Here is a 14462-nt window from a genome sequence, read left to right on the forward strand (position 1 = left end):
TCCTGTTGAACAACCCGGTCAAAAACTCCACTGCCATCTCTCCTAGACACTTCCATACCTCCACAGGTATATCATCAGGACCAAGAGGCTTTCCACTCTTCATTTATAAGGATTGTGAATGTCTATATGAAATATAATGGGAATTAATCAACAGTTGAAACATTCAAACAGTTCAGGAGTGAAACTTCCATCGTGTTTTCAATTTCTTTAAGCAGCAAGAATAAAAGCAGCCAGACTTTACCTGAAACCTGTTGATTAATCTCAACTTTCTGCAAGAAGCGAAGGGTAGCTAACGAAAGTCTGGTAATTGATTGCCAAGAGAAAAAAAAAAGAGTGTTTCAGCACTTCATCTGGACTTCCAAATGACAAATATGATTTAAATTAAAGATTAAGGACAATTAGCTAATGCATATTGTCTAGTAGATCCAGAAGGGTGAATGTTTTTATGAATGAAGTGCTTAGACAACACGGGAAAGCGGACGTTTCATCTGCCAAAATCCTGCGGACATGAAGGCCAAGAGACCAATCTTTGTTTAATTACACCAAAGCTATACTTGGCATCTTCAACCTGGACATATTAAACAGTGGGAACTGAGGCACAAGTCCCAGAAAACATCTTGTTTTTTTGGCAGAGGAGAAAGAGGAAGACGAGCTCAGGTCTTCCCAGCTGTGCTGCTCTTAAGAGAGAAATGAGAGGAAGTGTTGGAAAGATTTATGGTCCCGATAATAAATTTAGCAGGAAGGGTTGTTGCAGTACAATGTGAGTGAGAACACGGTAGTGGCCCTTGGCTCGGCACGAGACACTTCTGCTCGCAGGCTGGCTGCAGATTCTGCCATTGTTCAGGAGATATATGAATAAACGGGATCTTCTTTAAGTCTCAAAGGCAGACACAAATGTTTCCTTTCTGCCGTCCAGCTGCAGCCTGTCTCTGAAATTACAGCCAACATCACACATCTACCCACTGTATTCCCACCACACATTTCTGTAAATATTTAATGAAGCTTGTAAAAACATAATTTTCTTATTTGATAGTTCCAGAAATATACACCTAATTTATCCCCTGTGGTCTGATATAAATGGTTATTATTTTCCTGCAAAACTTGCGGGATATCTTTTACAGATTTGTTTTTCTTTTAATACTTACAGACACCAAACATTTCTAAACTGACACAGTAGAGCTGAAAATGAGAGTTTCATGCTGGCTTTACTCAGAGAAAAATCAAAATAATCCAAAATACAGCCAGGATTCAAAAATCTAGCAGTCATTTAATCACAATATTTAGATATTTATAAACAAATTTGATCTGAAAACTGGCACAACAAATATAGATACTAAATCGAGCAGCAATTTAATTGTTCATAAGCACAAAAACCCCAATCAAGACTAATGTAATGACCCAATTGTTGCAGTCCAGCCACATTGTACATTCAGACAATACCTTCGACTTCAGCTCTCATTTATTCCTTTGTTGCTAAGGCGTGGGTTGTCAGATTGCATGTATCTGAATATCATACACGGAGTAAGAATACAGCGGGCTGCAGAAAGGAGCAGCATGACCTGACGCTGGCCCCTGCCCTTTACCCAATAGGAGAGGAGCTCCATTGCAGCTTTTCTGACAGCTCCTGCTGGGCGGTGAAGAAGAAGCAAGGCACAGGTCCAATTCTTCTACATTCCCACCAGGCTGGGTTTTTGTCATGCTTGGACCCCACCTGCACTGCTGCATATCACTCAAGCACAGGGGCCCCAGTTTTAAGGAAAAACCCCGCTGAGCTCCGATCACACAACAATGGTTTCTGACAGCTAGTTAGAAATGTCCACTCAAACATTGAGTTGTCTTCCACTTTGCATTAGAGGAAACACAGTCAGGTGTGTGAGACAGAAAGAGGCGCTGGCACGCTCCAAATAGAACCCCATGTACCCAAAACGCTAGATGTTGTCTTTGGGGCGCAATGCCCAAAGCAAATACGGACGATCCCCTGAGAGATGAAAAAAGAGCAGAGCATTCAGGGGCTCCCTGCAGGCAATTATCCTGGCATGCATATACACACACGGAGAGACTAAAAGGCCGTCAGTGGTAACCAGCTTGACTCCTGAGTCTCTGCTTCTTCAAACACACCCTCTTCCTGTTTTTATAGGGAGAAAAACAGGAGTAAAGATGGAAAAGAGAGAAAAGCGACACAATAGGAGGAATGTCATGGTCCTCCTGCGCTCCTCCTCCACATCCTAATTGGACCCAGCTGTCGGCACTCATCACCTCCACTCCAGCCTATTTAAGAGGAGCCCTCCCCAGCATTCTTCGCCAGTTCGTTGCCTTACCCGGTGAAGTTACCTGGCCTACTACGTACAGTTTTGTATGCTCTCGTTAAGTCTCGCCTCGTCTCACGCCCTGACTCCTCTACCTCCAGGTCCTTACCTCCCATGTGCCGACCTGGGTCCTGCCTCGCCTAAAGCATCTCGTCTTGGACCACGCCGATCCTCACCACGCCACGCACCGGCTGCCGGACTCACCTCGTTACTCCACCTGGCCGCTCCAGTCCGCAGCAGGTCTTCGTTCTCAAACTTCCACCTTCGATCCTGGTTCCGGACCCTACGCCATTATCCCCACGGACAATAAAACTTTATTTAAACCACTCCAGTCTCACATCCTCCTTCCGGGTTCCAGCAACTGGGTCTGCCTCGTCACGCACAGCATGACAAGGAATAAGATACTGAAGAGTGGGTAATCAGTTCCCCGGAAAAAGCGCATAATCAGTGCAGATTACTTTGGTTTTCTCCCCTCGAAATGAGAAAAATAAAACATTTAATTGAGATGAAACAAGACATTTCTTAAATTTTGCATAATACTCAAAAAAGCATTCCGATACATTTTCAGAAAAACTTGCAGTTTTACTCTTTCATTTCACTGAAAATACTTCTGTTATTAAAGTATATGTTTTGAATATTTGTCATATTGGAGAACCTCAAGGAATAACGTAACAGAAGCCTGAATATTTAATAATAAAGTACATAGCTTCAATGAACATTGACACACATCACTAGACATCATAAAAGACGAGATGACACTGAAGCTCTCACCCCCGTCAATGCGTCTTCAAGTGGCCACTTCTAATAAAAATCCCACCTAAATGTGTGTTTTGGTCTCCTTGGGCTCCAATCAGGTACTCGGATTTGGTGGTGACCTTTTGAAAATTGATCATGTAGGAGAAACTAATAATTATGGTTTGAAATTATGTCTTTCATATAACAGAATAGAGCTGTGAAAGAAATAGCCTGGAGAAAGATACACGAGATTTGCAGAAGAAGCCCTTCCCTGCTTGTCCAGTGTCAACACTGTGGGCTAAAAGTGCATTCAAGAACATGCGTTTGCACGTTCCTAAACCCTCGTCAAAAGCCCAGTGTCTACATAGCTTGAAGGCTCTTTAGGCTAATTAGCAATGTGCAGGCAGCTGTGACTGCTGACCAAGTGAGTGGGCGGAGTCACAGCCAGCTGTGAAAACCAAGAAAGACCAAAAATACAAACTAAAGAAACCTAAAAAAAAATAAAACAAACAAAAAATATTCATGATTATTGGACTTGTTAAGTTCCAAATATTTAATAATGAAGTACATAGCTTCAATGAACATTCAGACTCAGTGCATAAAGAAGCCAAAGAGAGATAAGTAAACACATTTAAAAATGTTTCCATGCAATGTTTAATTGACTGGGAAGATTGAAAAACAACAGGCCCTTGAGAAATGTGGGCAAGAACACAAGATTTATCACAAAATCCATCATAAAGTCACTGCACATTGCCATAGTGGTTAGCACTCTCACCTCACAGCAAGAAGGCCCTGTATGAATCATGGCTGGGTCTTTTCTGTGTCATGGGTATTCTCCCAGCATCCTGGCTTCCATCCCCAAAAAACATTCTTCATGCTTCATTCTGAAAGGGCTCCATGTGTGAATGTGTGTTTCAGTGTGTCTCTCTGGCAGCTATGTGCTAACGTAGATGCCCAGCAAGTATTGATGATGTCATTGAGGGTTTGTAACGTCCGAATTTAAAGACACTATTTTTCCGTAACTCTCTGCTTGGAGGGCTAAATGTAGAGGTAGGGAGAAGCTGTAGGAGTAGGGGAAGAATTTGGATTTGGCTTTAGATTTGGACAGCACAACAAAATGGCCACCGTACTATATCGTGTACTATATAGTTAGTAGTAAAGGCATTTGGATGCAATCATTCTCTTATATAGCCAGATTGTCAATTTTCCAATTAAGGGTCACTGTAAATTCATTAGGATGTTTGCTATCTATGTCTTTCTACCCCCTGCCTAGCTCTGCTCAAGATATTTGATGCACTAAATTACATCCGGGAAATCCCTTTTTGCCTGCTGTCTTCTCCTTTAATCTGCCAATATAGCATTGTAATATAAAACAAATAAATTAAGTGAGTCATCCAAGAAGTATTGTTGTCATTACAAAACAACATATTTAGGCCTCTGGAGCTATTTTAGCTCCTAAACAGAACCGGGCCTTGAACTAGTCCCTGTGGCACACCACCTCTGAGTGGAAATAATTTATTCCTTTACTTCTTCTGGAATTAGCTGTTTTTGTTTTATGACAAGTTGCCAATTTAAATTTACTAACTGGTTCAAAGTTTAGTGAGAAGATAAGATTTGATAACTGATGGAACTTCTTGATTAAACTATAGAATTTAAAGAAGGAATTTGCATTGCTAACATGATTAAAGACCAAGACTATGACCAAGGTCATGGTTATGAGCAGAACAGCTTAAAAATGTCTCAACAACGGTTTAAAATGAATAAATAATAACTGCAATTTGCTTTGACTTGTGTTACCATGAAGTCAACATGACAAGATTTGTAAATTCAGGATTTTATATTGTTGGAATTCAAGGAAGAAAACCTAAAAAATCAATTATTAGCACAGTGAGTTGCTTGATAAGAAAAGAATATCCCAAATTGTCTTTTCTAAACATCTTTTCTTACACCATCAGTCTATTAATATCTCTGTTTTGTCACCCGCATGGTGCCTCCATGCACTTGCAGTTTTTATTTTTGTTGGGAAATCCTGCCTGCGGAAGGCCGTTGTATTATAAAACTACAAACTGGAGTTCAGACCCAGAGAGTAAAAAGGAAAGTACAGATTTCAGCTGTGAAGCTGGTCCGGCTGCTCCTTTCGTCACATAAGCAAATTCCTTGTTGATATGACTTCCCGAGAGGCCCCTGGATCCTCAACTCCCAGCCGTAATTACACTCGCAGCAATGAGAGCTCAGTTTTTATCTGACAGGACACCAGTCCGACCCACAGCATTAGCTCATATGATACAATGTTTGTTGTGGGAACCATTTAAAAGGATGGCACAATTCCGGAAGGAACAAAACTTCTTTATCAACTGAACCAGTTTAGTTTCATGAGAAATGCAGGAAAATAGCAAGACTTAAGTGAATAGCTCTCTTTTTTTATCTGCTGTTTTAGCATTCTCACCTCCACTCAGAGGTGAATGGGACCTCCTGGTTTGACAGGCGTGTTTTTTATTTTAAGAGTAATATTGAAGCTTGCAGACATGACTAAGACAGTAGTGCAGCCCTTGTTACACCACATTTGGGTCAACAATTTTACTACAAATTACTGTCATACAAGCTTAGAAGCTTAGAAACAGGGTGCTGTGTGCTTTGGCCCACATTTGATAGTACAGGACGGCAGAAGGTAGTCCTGCTGTAAATATAGTTGCAGAATATGCAGGATATGCCAGTGTGGTCCAGATTCTAAACCCCATCAAATATCAGATGGCACACAGCTATACGTTCATGGCGTTCCTGGATGACACAAGAAGGGTTTTCTGTACAATAGGCCGCACTGAATTATAAGGCACATCATCAATTCATGACCTTAGGTTGCATAAGGTGCACCAAACTATAAGGAGCATAAAGCGAGTCAAAGGAGTCAGAGATAAGTATGACTCAAGAGCCTACCATTGATATAACCTCTTGGTTATAGTACTGCATTAAGTCATTCATGGCATGGTACAAAGATAAGTACATTTGTCTGAATCTATTATATCCATTTCTGACAACTAAAAAAGTTGAAAACAATTTACAGAAATGTACTGTATGAAATACTGTAAAGCAGTATAAAAGAGTTCAAGTACTTCTCTGTTATAATCTTCATAAACAATTTACTTTTACAGTGTAAAGCTACTTTTGGTTCAATCATCATCAGTTAATTTACAAAATATTGATGTAAATTAAGCATCTAACTGGTTGTAAGAATTACTTTAAAACGTTAATTTATTTTCAAGGAAGTTACAATAACTTATCAAGAAAATGTTGTTGACTTTACAGATTTTAAAGTGAGTCAGTTGTGATTTATTTCACTGTAAATCAAATTACAATGTCTTTTTCTGTAATGTTTTCTGTAGTTTTGACAGAATTTCCTCCTGTAACTCCAGCTGCTGGAATTATTCCATAAAAACATTTTTTAAGTGTTGAACTTGTTTGTGACGAGCTAAAAAGCTTTATTTAGAAGCTAACATTTATAAGTTCATTGTTTGTGGGGTCATGGGATTGGATGGGAGGGTGGGTTGTTGCTTTAACTTGTCTTTGATTTTTAATTGTAAAGTGCTTTGAGCTGCAAAAGAAGAAACACTTTTTAATAAATAAAGTTTGATTCGATTTGACTTATTAGCCACGTTAGAGGGCATATTAAGTGTATAGTGTGGAAAATACGGTTTCTTTCACAAGATGTATGACACCTGCCCTTCACACAACCAAAGATCAAGGCCTTTTTTACCTCCTGCTATCCCTGTGCCCTCATCTTTGATCCGTAGATCTGTAGTCAACAATATGTGCACCAAAGAGGGCCCTTTTGTTATTAAATTACAGATTCTCTTCTTTAGGATTGGGTCAGTGTCATTAGAAGTCAGATGAGGCTTTCTTTGGGTCCTACCAGTTCTTTCAACTGGAACCAACAGTTTGGAAACTCAACACGGGTAAACAAAGCTGCTTCTGTCATGCTAGCACTGGAGCGTTGTGCTGCAGGTGCAGATGATTTTTTTTTTGGGTTTGCAGAAGCTAAGAGTTTTGCAAATGAGGGCCTAACTTGGACTTACAAGTAAATTTATAATGATAATAATAATGCAGAAAGAACATTTAAGAAGAGTCTGAAACTCTGTGTGTTCCTTTTGCATCAGACCGGGATGACAGAGGGGGAAAGGATGTAGAATTGTAATGTCCTCCATCCTTGTGCAGGGACCCAGAGAAATCAGGTGAACAGATGGCTGAAAGAATTAGAAAAAAACCTTGTGGATGTGTGAAATTATGTAAGCATGGTCATTTTAGGCCTCAAACAACTAAATAAAACAGCAATCATGTGACCAAAGCACGACTGAGGAAAAAAATGTCAAATAAGCCTAAAAAAATCAAATTAAAAAGCACAAAAGAGCAGTAATAAAGAAAATAATAAATAATAATAATTATAATAAAATATGTATATAAATATATAATGTGCTTTTTATCGACTAAATGGTCCTCCAATAATTGGAGTTTCTAAATGTCCGTAAAATAAGCCCCTTATGCCTTTTGATTCCCAGATTTTTCACGATACTGTCATTCTTTTGGGGGATGTGGTATGTCCTCAATTGTCAGGGTTCAACTTTCCAGTTTTTCCTGTCTTATCTGCTGTTGATTTCCTGGATCAGGCCAATTAAATGCTTCAAAGTCGGACAGTAGCCCTTTAAGCCTGGATTAGGATATATTTGATTTAAGGCAAAACAGCCACATACTCAGACTTAACAACACATGTTGTGTTTGTATAGTGCAAGAAGAAAGAAAGAAAATAAAATAAAATAAAATTGATGTTTAGGTACAGAAAACAACTCTATTTGAAAAAAAAAATCATTTTTTAAACGTTTTTATCTGGTAAAAATCTGCACTTTTAGCCGTTTGCTTCACGGTTAAACTTGAACTTGAAACCATTTTTATGAAGTAATGAAAACTGTTTTAAATTAATCTGAAGTTATGAGAGACAGTTTCTTTCTTTTACTAATTACTGTGGTCTAAGTGTCCTTTCAGTGGGAATCCCTTTTCTTGGGGCCCCATTCCCTCGTACACATAACTTCTACTAAAGCTTCTCATATTACTTTCCTTTTCACTAAAAACCATCAGATAACTCACATTAAGAGGTTAGGTTGTTGATAAAGTGAGCTCACATTAGACTGCCTTGGTCTTCAGCTTAATCAAACAAATGAATGACATATAAAGCCTCATTACGCTGGGGACTTCAAGTTAAAAATACAAACACATTACATGTACCTGTAAGTGTCTCTTATAATTGAAGTTAAATAAAAAAGGCTAACTTAATAAGTCTTCTCCAGCTTGCTCTTGTAATCATGAGTTTCATGCAATCATCTTTCTGAGTCTTTTCTCTCAGCTAAAATAATCACTTTCTTCACGACTCTCATGACCCGAGGCTCGGAGCAGATGTGTGACTGAAGCTGAGTTTAGGTGACGGCAACGAACACAAGCAATCACAGCCACGGCGAGATTTATGATACAACTTAGTGAGTTAATGACACAGCATGAAGAACGTCTAAACGTCTTCCTATAGCACAGCAAGTTCATAAACAGCATGGTGGCAATTATTTTTAAGAGTTTAATTGAAAATCTACATGTCCTTGTAGTCATCTCAATAAATGAAAATATATTATAGCAACAAAGTGAATTAATTTTACTATTTCGGACATGTTTGGCTGCAACAATATTGACTGTATATATGAGAACTGGACTGAGTGACTCCTCCCCCTTCGCATTCCAAATTCCAAGAGGCCAAAATCCTGTAAACTTTCTTTAGGGAAATAAACAGGTATTACTCATATTTGTCAAAAATAACCATTCTTATTTTTTAAAAACATTTTCTTGCTATTTTATTCAACCAATTTTTTTTATGTAGTTAAAGTTACTCAAGTTATAAACGGACTAATCAGATGCCTCAATAAAAGTAGGTGGTGCCCTCAGACCCAAACCTCTAACGTTTGACACACTTTCAAGTGGTAGGGTCGTAGCTCTCTCCTGATTTTTGTGGTTACCATAGAAACACAGACCAATTTTGACCAATCACTGCTTACTGACTCCAGCATGGTGATGTTACAAAAAGTGGCCACTGAATTGACTTCATTTATTAGAACAGGAAGTAAGCTGTTTTCTGAAGGTGATGTCACACTCACTCGTTCCAGTTATATACAGTCAATGGTCCAGCAATCCAAAATTTTAATCCGGTTTTAGTCAAATCCCAATCCAGAGATCCAGAATGCAGAATCCAGAAGGAAGCGGCGTTGGCGGACAAAGAAAAGCGACAGTCCGGACTGGAGCCTTGATGCAGTCAGTCAGACACTCTGGCCAAGGAGCAGAGAGACAGGCTCCTTAAATAGGAAATACACAGGGGAAAACAATGCAATTAATTGTTGAGATAAAACTAAACATATTGGGAGTGGTGAAGCAGGAAGTCCTGATGTCAAAATAAAATCAGAAAAGAAAGAGAAAAACTTCTTCTGTCCTATACTTTAAAATGTTTTAGAAAAAGATGATGTGTCGACTCTTCTAAGGTTCATGGCACCAAACAGGCAGATGGGGAGAATCTATATAATTAACTATTTTATATAACAGGTTCCATCATTGTGAATGAAGTGACACAAATTTTCCACATTATGAAAAAAAGAACAGCAGAAAAATATCAGTGACTGATTGTGATAACAAGAAAATAGAATCAACAAAAATCTCAAGCTTACAGGCAACTTTTCAGTCATTAGGGTTAAAAATGATCCTTGCTTCCCATTTACAGTGGACTAAGTGGGCACAGATGACTTTAAACAGGAGCCTTTTACCATTTGAGCCACTTTAGTGAGCCAGAAAAATCTGCAGCACTAAGCATGCTTCAAGAGGAATACAGATCCTTCTCAAAAATGAATGAGGAGATCAGCATAGACCAACTAAAACTAAGTATATTGCTTGTGAGGAGCTGTTTAAAGCTGTTCTGTCCAATAGATATGTTTCATTGTTGCTTCTAACAAAAGTGCCAGAGAAAGAGCTTCTCTGTTAAAGGACATTTTTATTTAAATGCCTAAGGAATAGTAAATCTTTAAATTAGGAATTTGCCAATATCAGTTTTTCCAGCTGATACCAATAATTGATGTTTCCCCTCCAACTGTGGCCGATAATTGCCATTACTGATATTTAAGTGTCTGCAATAACACCAACTTTAGATTTTCTTTTTGTTTCTTAATAAGAAATACACAACTTTTCTTTTACTATGCAATCACATTATACCTTTTTAACAAACAGAAAGGAATCTCACAGTAACAAGTATCACTTTGAAATTATATAAGAAAACATTCAGACCATTTACTGACTATTAAATGTGGCTGTAAATGAGAAACTTTCCCTGTGCCAAGAATCTACTAGGAACAAGAGTCCATGTCAAAAATAAAGTGTATCTGAAAACAGTCAGAACAAAATCTGTGGGTTTTTATGTATCGGTCCAATACTGATAAACTCAGATTGAGCAAATATCGGCCGATACTGACACTGACAATCTATCATTTAGATTGTACTTGGGTAAAAGAATTAGACTGCATCGCTTTGCCACAAAGTTAGTTTAATCTTTGAAGCAGGGGTGTCAAACTCAATCGCACAGGGGGTCGAAATCCAAAACACACCTTAGATCGTGGGCCAAACAAGATAAACATTTATTGAACACACAAAACTATATTTCTAATACTTTAAAAACTAAACTTTTTAAGGCGGCAGGTACCGGTACCCAAACCCTAGCTTGGTCTGTCTGCCAAAGACTGTCTGGTACCGGGTTAAGGTTAGGGTTAGATCTACGTCCCAGTACCGGTTTGCAGCCTGGAGGTTGGGGAGCCTGGATTCAATAGGGCGTCAAAAATGATAAAAAAACATTAATAAAATCAAGCGGCCCCCAGGCCTTGACTTTGATACGTCCTTTAAAGTGTTGATTCGTGGACTACGTATCGAGAGGGACAGACGCACATCCTCAGTATGCAGTAGGGACGCAACAGTTAATTTTCCTCATGATTGGGTTCAGTGGTGTCGCACACAATTCGGTTTCAAACCGAGAATTGTGGAATCCCTAATGGAGACGTAATGGCTCAACCAAGAGTTGTAGGTCATCAAAAAGACTCTGCTACCAACACACTTTACAGAAGCTGAAAACAATGGTAGGAAGTGTCTGCAAGTCTTCAGGAGATGAAGTTCACACAAACATCTTTAAGAAGGGTTTGTGATTCTGGTGCTAAAGGGTGGCAGGGACCGATCCATTTCCTGTTTTTACCTCCCTGCTACATTGCAACAAAGGCCTGTGCGTGCCAACATCATTAATGCCTCAACGTTTGTATGTCTAACTAATATAATCATTCAGCCCTATATTCCACGCGCCTCTTTGCGTTCATGAGGGTGTGTGTTGGCAACGACTCTTCATCGACGGGTGACCAGAAATGACGGCGATGAGTGCGTCTGCAGCAATGTTTTTTTTTAGGAGCCTCCTAATACAGAGGACATCCTCTCCATATGGCTGAGAGAGGCTGGCTCCAGAAGTAATCTGCTCCCACTGTTTATAAAACAAACAGTCCCTAAAATGCTAACCCACAGCTTAGCCTTCTCCCCTTCACTCTGCATCTGGTTGACCTTTGACCTGGACTGTTTGAACTGTGCATCCTGTCCAGTGTAGTGTGAATATGGCATAATGGATGAAACTGCACCGTTGGCATTTTTCATGCATATTGCATCCTCATTGAAGAAGCTCAGGATGACCAGCCCAGAACTTTCTCTATCAATTTCATAGTTGAGCATGTTTTAAGGAAAGATTATCCACCTGGGGATGACAAAATATAATTTTTTAATTTAAAAATCTAAAGTTGACAAACTGGCAACCTGTTTAGTGTGTACCTGCATTTGCCCAACAGTAAATGGGATAGGCTCCAGCAACCTTGTGGCCCCAAAAGTGACTAAGCAGGTTCGGAAAATGAATAAATGTTGAATAAACTTTCTAAAAATTCAAATTATTTTTCTTAAAAACAGGAGTGCTTGTGCATAGATCCCCTCCTCCTCCTCCTCTCTGAAATCCCCCCTCGCTCACAAGGCCCACCGATGTCAGAATGAGACGAGATAAGCTCACGGTCGGCCTTCGTCAACACATGAGGCTTTCCAAAGAGACTAGAGTTACAGACAGGCACTCCTCTGGGGATCAGTGGGAGTGGGAGCGGGCTGCTCAGACTGCTAGGCTGCTAATCTGCCTCCAGCCAGCGGGCTGATGCCCACCATCTGTGTCTGTAACTCATCACTCTTGGCCTGAAGCCTCTGCAGGAGCACAGGCAGGTAAACAAACACCCCAGAGGGAAGCGTTTTAAAGGCATTTTCTCTACCAAACTTTTTTATTTTACTGGTTATTAGTAGCTTTCAAAATAGTAGAGCGGGAGTGAGAATTAATTTTTATAAAAAACAAATAAAAAGTAAAAAAAATAAATAATTACCACCATCAGTACCACATCAGCCAACTGTAAGAGTGTTGAGAAAATGGCTTCATTTAGCAGATGATGAGAGATTGTAGCTGTAATTGTTTGTGGCCTCTGGAGGAAGAAAGGGTCAAAAGGTCAGGTAGGTGCAGGGGGAGAGCTGGTGGTCAAGTCATGCATATTAAATAAGACAGTTTCTTCAAGAGTTTATGAAAGACGGGAAGGTGTGCAACACTTCCCCACCCATCAGCTCAGATATCCTGTGGGGGCAAAAGCAGGAGGGTAATGAGAGGATTAGAATCACTAAAGCCTTATTTACCTTTGCTCTATTCATCTGCACTTTAAAGTACCATCTGACAGAAGCCAATTTGTTGCTTCATCCATGTCAGCAGTCAATGGTCTTTAAATAACTGCAAGAGAAGTTTGAGTAAAACTCCTATCAAACTCTATTAAAAAATATTTTTAATGGTTTTCTGTTTCTCAGGACAGATCTTTCTAATGATTTTTTATAAAATATAATAAAATAATTTGGCTATGAGAAATATATTTAACCCAGAAGGACATGATTTTATTTTTTCCCCTCCTGTGTGTCTAATCCTATAACTTTTTCCTTACCCTGTCTCCTGGGAGCATCCGAAACGAGAATTACGATGATATTTAGAGCGCTTTATGTCCCCATCAGATTATCTTTTCACGGTAGGGAGGGGTATTTTATGGTTTATTATCATCTACCATAAACAATGTCACACCGTCAGCCATTATTGGATGTTAAATTGTGTCAGAAAAACCTCATAAATTCAGATTAAAAAAGGAGGCAAATGTTGTTTTAACTTGAAAGTTTGACTATTATTCACAGATTTTGAATGTAGTTTAAAGAAGTCTTCAATAGTGGAAAACACTGCTGTCTGGAAAAAGAAATAAGACGCCAGAATTATAAAAAATGAAGCCTGAAATTAGCGATTTGTTTAAATGGTCTTTTAATGGAACTCATGTATCCATTTTTTAAAATAAAACTGAGGTTTTGAGTACAAGCAAGAGTCAAACCCAGAGTTCCCACAAAGAGTAATATTTTCCTGAGTTACAATAAATAACTTTATCCACTCCTGTGTGGAAAGTTCACCTACACACGTATTTGTTACTGTGGCCTTTTAATCTAACCTGAGCCAACCTGTCATGCTCCATCAAACGTGGGAATTGGATATCCCGGGAACACAGGCGCTTTTGCTTAGCATTCGGTTCCCCCGCCACACCACTGCCTCCCTCTGCTTAAACACAATGTGCTCGGGAGCAGAGAAAAACTAACCCACATCACATGAATCAAGCACTGTGACAGGGAGTCTGGGATCACACACAGGATCACAAGTTCTCCCATCTCTCCTTGCGGGGTACCAGAGAGGCGCGGTGGCGCTCTGCAGGGGCATATATTTCCGTTGATGAAGAGATAAATCAGATCATTTCTGGAGTAAGGAAGGGAGCACAGAGAGAGCCTTCTTGGTCATCTCCCTTTGAGATGTAAATGACACGGTGGCACTGAAAGAGGGCCAGGTGTTCGGTGCAAAGAGGCAAAGCGTGACGGTGCATGCATTCCTCGGGGACTTCATCCATTAACTGTTGCTGTGCCTCATCCAGGGAAACACCGTCAGAACCCACAGCGGTCCCAAATGGGTTTGCTAATAAGACTCAAAGGCTGAGCGTGGGCTGAATGACTCAGAAATTACCGTTTCAAACTGAAGTTGATACAAAAATGTCACCACAGACTTTGCTTTTGTTATCTGACGTACTAATGACCAGAGGTCACCAGCTGCAGCCACCACCTCACTGGACGATTAGGAATGAGTTAACAGCTTTACGGAGGTCATGAAGGCAGCAATCTGCAATGAACTTTTTAATGCCACAGGCTAAAACTTCCAAATAACCCACACCTCGAGGTGGAGAA

General features: G+C 39.6%; 1 long non-coding RNA gene across 1 annotated transcript; it reads left to right on the top strand.

The window, feature by feature from the left end:
• The first annotated feature begins 2173 nt into the window (after window positions 1-2173).
• Window positions 2174-2632, top strand: LOC118599178. Its single transcript, XR_004948475.1, has 2 exons — window positions 2174-2321; window positions 2408-2632. It is a non-coding gene; the product is annotated as an uncharacterized LOC118599178 (long non-coding RNA).
• The last annotated feature ends 11830 nt before the right edge of the window (window positions 2633-14462 follow it).

Source organism: Oryzias melastigma, linkage group LG9 (genome assembly GCF_002922805.2).
Source record: "Oryzias melastigma strain HK-1 linkage group LG9, ASM292280v2, whole genome shotgun sequence".
In the NCBI taxonomy this organism is placed as follows: domain Eukaryota; kingdom Metazoa; phylum Chordata; class Actinopteri; order Beloniformes; family Adrianichthyidae; genus Oryzias; species Oryzias melastigma.